Below are 7,984 nucleotides of genomic sequence, written 5' to 3'. Positions count from 1 at the left end.
GACGGATTAGCAACAGATATGTATCTGTCGCAAAATCAAATCAGTGCTTATTTAACGACTGATCATGACATTCGTTAATCCATAGTGAATTAGCGACGAAAGTAATGACAGATCAGTTTTGTCTCTAATTAGCGACCAAGAAATTGTGACGGACGCTATCCATCGCTAAACAGTTCAACGGCGGATTTGTGATAGATTAGCGTCGGATAGCGTCTATCGCTAATCTGAAGAATTCTTTTAGAGATGTAGGTGCATTTTAGTCATTTCATGAAAATGATCATTTTAACATCAAACATTTGTGGTTTTAGACACTGGGTGGATTTTTAAAAAAGTATAAGGTTTTAAAAAAAATACATCATTTTTTTGTACAATACCATCATTTTTTCGTATATTAAACTAGTTACATAGCTATATAAACAGAATCCTATTTTAGATTATATGAACATCTTTTTAAAGACATTTAGTTAATTACAAGTAGGATATCTCATCCGGCATATCTCATATCACACTCCACATGAACTCAAAGAGCCTTTATTTTGGTTTTCTACTTTCCTTATTGCTCAACAAAGGAGATCAAAACCTCACAGAACAATTCAATATAAAGCATCTATGTAGAAAAGAAATCTATATATATAGCATCGGTTTCCTCAGAGAAGGGGGATGTTTTTTTCTAGCAGTTTCTCTGATCACAGAAATTAACATCTAATGATGAAATTATATGGTTAATTACATGCATGCCCGCATGCACACGCGGACACACAGACACCAATATGAACCATGCACAAGCAAGCGTTCACTCATCAGACGAGAAGCAGAGGCATTTCTTCACTTCAATTTAAAAATATGGCCATTTTATGTTAACTAGTTCGGTGGCCATCAACTGTAGACACAAATCAATATCACCAACAAAAAATTAGAAAAACAAATAAATAAATGAAACCCAGAGGAAATTTGCAGATATTCTTAAATAATGGAAAAGAAAAGAGAAGATAACAACAGTTCCAAACTCAATTTTTATTTGACAATTTCAGGATGAACATGAATTTAAGCAGAAAAAGTATAATACCGTGAGAAAATAAAGCACAGAAATCTAATTTTCGTAGAAAAGAAAAGAAAAACATCTGCACGTGGAAACCCCGAAACACCCTGAAAATTCATATGAAAAAAATATACTCTCACAAATCAGCACAAAATGTAAAATTTCACAAGAAAAATCTCCGATCAATTGATAAGAAAATGTTACTAATTCCTTTTATGAATAGCTGTCCGATTTTCTGGCCACCTAAAGGTATAATCAGTTGACTCATGCCCTGTTTGCATGCGACCCCATGGGGTCGCCAAGCTTCGGCTTACACAGGGGATGACACCCATGGGATTTGAACCTAGACAGACAGTCAAACGGTCTAGGTGCCATCCCATTCGCCAAACCCCTTAGGTCTTTATTCATGATGCCGTAGTTATTTTTACTTTATGACACAACCCCACGATACATGGTAATCTTAATGACACATGCTAAATATCAGGATATTATCCACTTTTTTGCCAATTTGGATAGTCTCCAAGAAAATAAAAGGATGATTTCTTGACCAAGGGTATAATTTGAAAACAAGTTCTCATATATAAAAATTTACCATGATTAACTTACCCTATGACATGGGAAACTTGACGTTTGGCTGTCCTGCTCATCTTATTATTGCCGTTGAAATGTGAGGATACCTTTAAAATGCTGGATGTATATATATTTGCAAATAAGTTAATTTAAGATAGTTGTAAATAAACCATATTTATCTCAAACGAAATGGATACGAGAATGATGCATGAATCTGAAGCAGGAAAGCAAGTGTTAAAAAATTATATGAAGCTGAAAGCCAGATACAGTTTTGAAGCAATTATGCAAGTGCATGAAAAATGAAAACAAAAAAAAACATGGAAAGTAATATGAAACAGTGGCGTAGCTAGGATTCATGTGAGGGGGGGGGGGTAGGAAAAAAAAACTGGTTTGGTAGTTGGGGGTTCGGGGGCAGCATCCCCGATTTTTTTTTTTTAGATAAAATAAAAAATGGCTACAATTATTAATAAAAATATATTTCATATGGACAAATCAAACTATTTGCTGCAGTCAGGGCTGGGCTAGGACTGGGCTAAAAAAATGGATAAAAATCTATTTCATATGGAATCAGGGCTGAGCTAGGACTGGGGTTTTAAAAAAAATATTTTTTTTAACTGTTTTCCAAAGTGTTTTTTTTTTCGAGGAAGCAAGGAATTTTTCGCTTCTGAAACAAGTTTTCTCGTATAACAAGAAGCTTTGGATAACTATGGAATAAACCATGCAGTCATGAAGAGCGGATAATATTCAAGGGCTAGATATAATTGATGATTGGCCAGAAGCAAAAGTACACTATCAAGGGTGAACATTGAGTCAGTTACGTATCTGTCAATAGATTAGAAAAGTAATGATAAATTCGAGATATGATAAACTCAACTCTCAACCCGGTGTGGTAGCTAATTGGGTTTGGACGAGAGTGGTAGCTAATTGGGTTTGGACGAGAGAGAGAGAGAGAGAGAGAGACGAAAAGCAATCAACATTACTTAAAAGTGAAACTCAACAAAGCATTGAGTCCCACAAGCACAAACACAACAAAACATGAAAACACCATTTACACAAAAACAGAAAAAACCCGAACGCAACAGAAAACTCATCAAGGACCATAGACATCTAGATGAGGATCGGTTGAAGGCAGAGGCAAGTCTTTGAGATATATGCGTAAGATAACATACACATCAGCCAAGACCCTATGAGTCAAACAATTAAGGTTGAGCGGGACATCCCGAAAAGTCGCATCATTTCTGGCCATCCATATGAACCACCACACTGTAAATAAACCAAATTCTTCAAATAGTCCTTCACTTCTTTTCACGTCTAATTATAGCAGGGCCGAGGATAAGATCTAACGCAAAGCAGCCCTCTCGCACAACAATTGATGGAGCCCTCCAAGTTTTAGAAAACAGTTCTTGAAACACTTCACACGACCAAAAAGATGTGTGATTTCTTCAGCCTGTCGACAAAGCACACACTAATTGGGAAACTGAAACCCCATCCTCTTGATATTGTTATGGGTTTGTATCCGGTCATGAAGAATCAACCAAGCCAATACCTTAGTCCTCGGAGATGGTCCTTTCGCCCATAAAACATTTTTGATGATCCATCCCGGACCTGGAGGTAAAAGAGAACGGTAGACCTTGTGGACTTGGAAAACTCTCGCATTTGAGACTCCCTATTGAAGCCAAGATTTGTCTACCCCCACATCCAAATTCTTGTCAAGAAACAAACGCAATGCCCTAAACCACATTTTCCTCAAATGCGATGTGTATGGTTCACTAGCCTCCCGACGAACAACAAGCGAATCGATTAGACCATATTTCAGTCGGAAGAAGTTTGCACATGCATACTATGAAGTATGAGCCAACAAACATTGTTTCACAGTCAATGCCACACTCCTTTTACGCAAAGCAAAAATTCCTAAGCCAGCCATAGTCTTTGGCATAACGATGGAGTCCCATCCCACCAAGTGCCTCTTATAAGGTTCATTTACACCATGCCACAAAAACCTTGACAGGACGCGCTTAAGCTGTTGCTCAACGTTGATAGGCATGACACAAACCGACATGAAAAATTCTGGAATCGCTGACAAAACATGCCTGATCAAAGTAATTCTGCCTGCAAAAGACAAATATCTGGTATGCCAAGACTGGAGCTTAAGACACACCTTGTCAACAAACGGTGCCCATGATGTTTTAGAGGTTGGCTTGACTTGTAAGGGGAGCCCTAAGTACTTGATATGCAACGACCCTAGAGAGAGAGAGAGAGAGAGAGAGAGTTTCACTTGGGGCCGCAAACGAATCAGGTCAGATCATTCTTGATCCCAATATGAGCCCCAACATTTTATAGTAGATCCAAATCTGAATTTGGATCGGAATAAGAACTAATGATCTAAAGTTGAATCCAAAACCAAAATGTGTAACAGTAAGGTAATATTGGATCCAGTTAAAAAAGACTGAAAACAAGCTTTTTACAAGTTATGCAAACGCTTTGGATAAGATTCTAATCTGAACAAAGATCCAATTTAAAATATTGATATGAATCCAAAAATAGTCCAAATGAGAAAACATGAATCCTATACAAATACTACTGGATCTTACTTTAAGATTCTAAAGCTGGAAATATAATGCCAAATTGGGATCGAAAGTCTGACCGAACCCAATCCATTTGCACACCTGGTTCTACTACCTTAACAAAGGGGTCTCGAGTTCAAATGTACAAGAGAGCAACCCTTTGCTAAATAGAGCTAAAAAGAATACTGAACAGACTCTATGGTGTAGTTTTTCATTAAGAATTAGTATATAAAGGTGCATGGCATGAAGATGAAGTGCAGTACCAGTGAGGGTCTATGGCTGGCAACCGAGCTTGAAGTATTCAAGCTTGGCTCATCCTTGTGGTGAGTCAAGCTGAATTTGAGTTCACAATAAGCCTGAGTTAAACAAGCCAAGCTCCAACCGGCTTGTTTATAGAAAAAAATACATTGTTTAGTAATACAAAAAAAAGTACAGGTAAAATATATTTCCTACTTCCTAACAAGCTTATAGGAGTTGAGCCAAGCCAAGTACCTATTATTCATATTCAGCTTTACGAGGTCCAACAAGCCCTTTATGAGCTTGTTTCCCAGCCCTAACTGTGACTAGCCGTCAAACCTATTAGAGTTGGCCCGGTAGGCCTCTACCTAAATAAGCATGGTATTGAAAATAAGAGACGTGATTTAGCAGTGCTTCAAGCAAATGGCGGGGTTTGGCCAGGTGTAAGAATTCCTAGCCATGCATTATTTCTTTGGGCTAGTGGCTCTGAGCTTACCACTACTTTGGAAACAGATCACATGCCTAACAAATTTATTCCCAAAGATCTTCGGTAATATGATTTTCTTATTTTCTCTTGCTTTGTTGATAACTCTCTCTCTCTCTCTCTCTCTCTGATCTGAACGACGTTCACTCAGCGGTGGTTTCTTCTAATCCTGCGGATCCTGGTTGAGTAGGCTTTGTTGTTTTGTTGCTAGCTGTCAGTAGTTTCTTTTCTTTAGCTTTGTTTTTTCTATATTTTAGTTTTGTTTCTTCTGTGTTCGGTTCATGGGTTCAACATTTTGTTGATCTTCATGAGTATTAATGTTGATCTTCTTTCGGCTCTCTCTCTCTCTCTCTCTTGCTGGAGCAGCATTCATTGTCCTGTGATCTACTATACATTTGGACATGTGAAAATGGATATGTGCTGTTGATGAAGGTCATGCTATTAGGATTGGATCGGAATCGGATACTGTATGATTATGCCAAAAGTTTGAAAATTTTATTGGCAAAAGTTTGGAAATTTTATTGGGCTTCTCTTACTGATATGAAAAAAAAAAAAAACTTCGATGATACATGGAAAGGCTAGAGACACCTGATTCCCTTCTCTGCAAATTGTACTTCTATTTCTTGAGGGTCTTTATGATGGAGAAATTTAGGCAAAGATTTTGAATCTTGAACTTCCTGTCAGAATGATGTGCACATTTGACCTGTTGTTATTCATAGATATTAAGTGGTCTGGACTTCTGAGAAATAAAAAGACTAATAAAGCATCAGATAAACTAGTTGGCTGGGAAACCTAGCGCATGGGATTCTTCAGCATATTCATGGAGCTTAATAATCTTTGCACTGCATCAATCAGGCCCTCTTTGATGTCATATGACCTTATGAAAAAAGAAGCATGTTTTTCATTCTGGAAATGTTTGGGCAGGTATGCCTTCTTTACTATAGTCTCCAAAATAAAGCATTGTTCTCACTTTCAGCTCATTCTTTTTTTTTTTGAAGAATGTGTTCATTTTTGCTAACAATTGTTTATGCTAAACTTCATGAAGCAGAGGGTAATATGCATCAGCTTTTCGGATTCATCCAGAATGTTTCTTGTCTCTTGTCTGGTGGGAACTCCAATTGTTTAAATTCAAGTTGCCTGGAGAGGTTGCCTCTCAAAGAGTCCTGCTGTTCAAATTCGATGATTTACCAATTTTGTACAGAAAAGATGTCTAGAATAGCCTAGAAAATATATAAGATGCTTAAGTCAGTATATTTGCTTTTGTTGATGTTAACCCAATTTGTGTGTGGCCCTCTGAATACCTGATACTCACGTTTAAAATGCTGGGTTTGACAGGAAGCTTTTGGCAACACTAATTCCTGGTTTGAGGCCTTGGGAGGTTCTAAGCATAGAGCAAGCTATGGATCAAATAACATATGATGGGGAATTGTATCGAGAACCAGTCTGTTCATACACAACAGGTCCTCCATATATTAAACATTGGAACAGAGATGTTAAGGTGTCATTGGCATCTTGTAAACTAGCTTGTTTTAATTTTCCAGAGTTACTATTTCGTCATGTCTTATACATATGCTATCCTTTTAGGCTACTTTATTGTTTCCCAAAGAACTGTACATGGGTGCGCCCGGGTTTACCCCCCTTTGTGGGTGGTTTCCCTGTCCTCGTGGAAAAAAAACTAATAATACACTTTTTGGAAACCAAAAGTGGACATCATTCTATTATCCGGCCATTGAAAAATCGATGGCCGTAAATGTATCAAAACATGTTTTTTCATTGAAAAAATATGATCCAAGGGTCGATTCCCACTAGCACGCTGAACACATCTATAACATCAGATTGAGTCGAAACAATGTGCAACATCAGATTCCAACTAGACAATACATACAAAAAATTGTATCATTCTATAGAATGCATTTACAATTATACAATTATTAAGTTTTTTTTAACATGCATAATTTTGAACCTATGTCACGCAGGTGTAGGTGCGAGTGCAGTGCAACACGGGTGCTTTAGGGGTGCAGAAGCACCCATATCACATAGTTTACATGTAAAAGTAATGATTAGTGGTTTTACCTGATTAACTTCGTCTGGTTCTTATCATTTGGGCATGGACCCAGACCTGGTCCTCCCCAAGCCTACTAAAAAATTGGACCTGGACCTGCCTAAGCTAAGTCTTATTGGATCCAGGGGATCAGGTATTGACACCCTAAACTCATACAGTTAGGTCCAGCCAAGTGCAATCCATTGGCAACCTTACTAAGGGACATAAAACTATTGATTAGAATGCAACTTTTGGTCATGTGATGGGTGTCTGTCTCTAAGGGTGTAACCGGGTTGGTTTGGTTTGGGTTCGGGTTCGGGTCAGGTCTTATCAGACTCGATTCTGAATCGGGTTTAAAAGTAAGATCCAAACCCGACCCAATCTAATTTGGGTTCGGGTACAACTAGAAATTATGGACCCATATGGGTTAATGGGTTCGGGTACGTATCGGTTCAAATATAATCAGTCGGGTCTTTAATAAACCCATTTTGATTCAGGTCAGGTTCGGGTATGATTGAAAAAAGTAGACCCATATGAGTTAACAGGTTCGGGTATCATCAATTTGGGTCTTAACAGGTTCGGGTTTTAGCTCGGGTCTTGATATGATTGGTATTCTAGACGTAATTAAAAAATATGTAAATTAATGGAACCAACTATTAATTAAGAAGATTATATTCTAATAATCGAAAAGTTTATTAATTATTCTAAATAATGTCAAAATTTAAGTATAAAAAAATATTTTCATACTAACCAATCATTTTAAGTTGGAATAAATGATTATCATATTCAAAATGTATCAAATTTAGTGAGTTCTTCAGCATCATTCTTTAGATTTGAGATTCACTTCAACCCAACAATTTCTATGCTAGAAGGGCAATAAGAAGTATCTACAAAAAATGAATTAAAGTTTTGAGGCTAATTAGTTTCCAGTTTACAGTTAGTATATCTTGGGAAAACGTTAAAATTTTATGAATTCAGCTGCACACTAGCAATTTGAAACAAACTACTATTGTTCAATGGCTTGGCTCATTGTACTTTTCGATCAATTT

This window comes from Nuphar pumila, chromosome 4 (genome assembly GCF_984573655.1).
Source record: "Nuphar pumila chromosome 4, dmNupPumi1.hap1.1, whole genome shotgun sequence".
NCBI classification, from domain to species: Eukaryota; Viridiplantae; Streptophyta; class Magnoliopsida; order Nymphaeales; family Nymphaeaceae; genus Nuphar; species Nuphar pumila.
Note: the sequence above shows the minus strand (reverse complement) of the source record.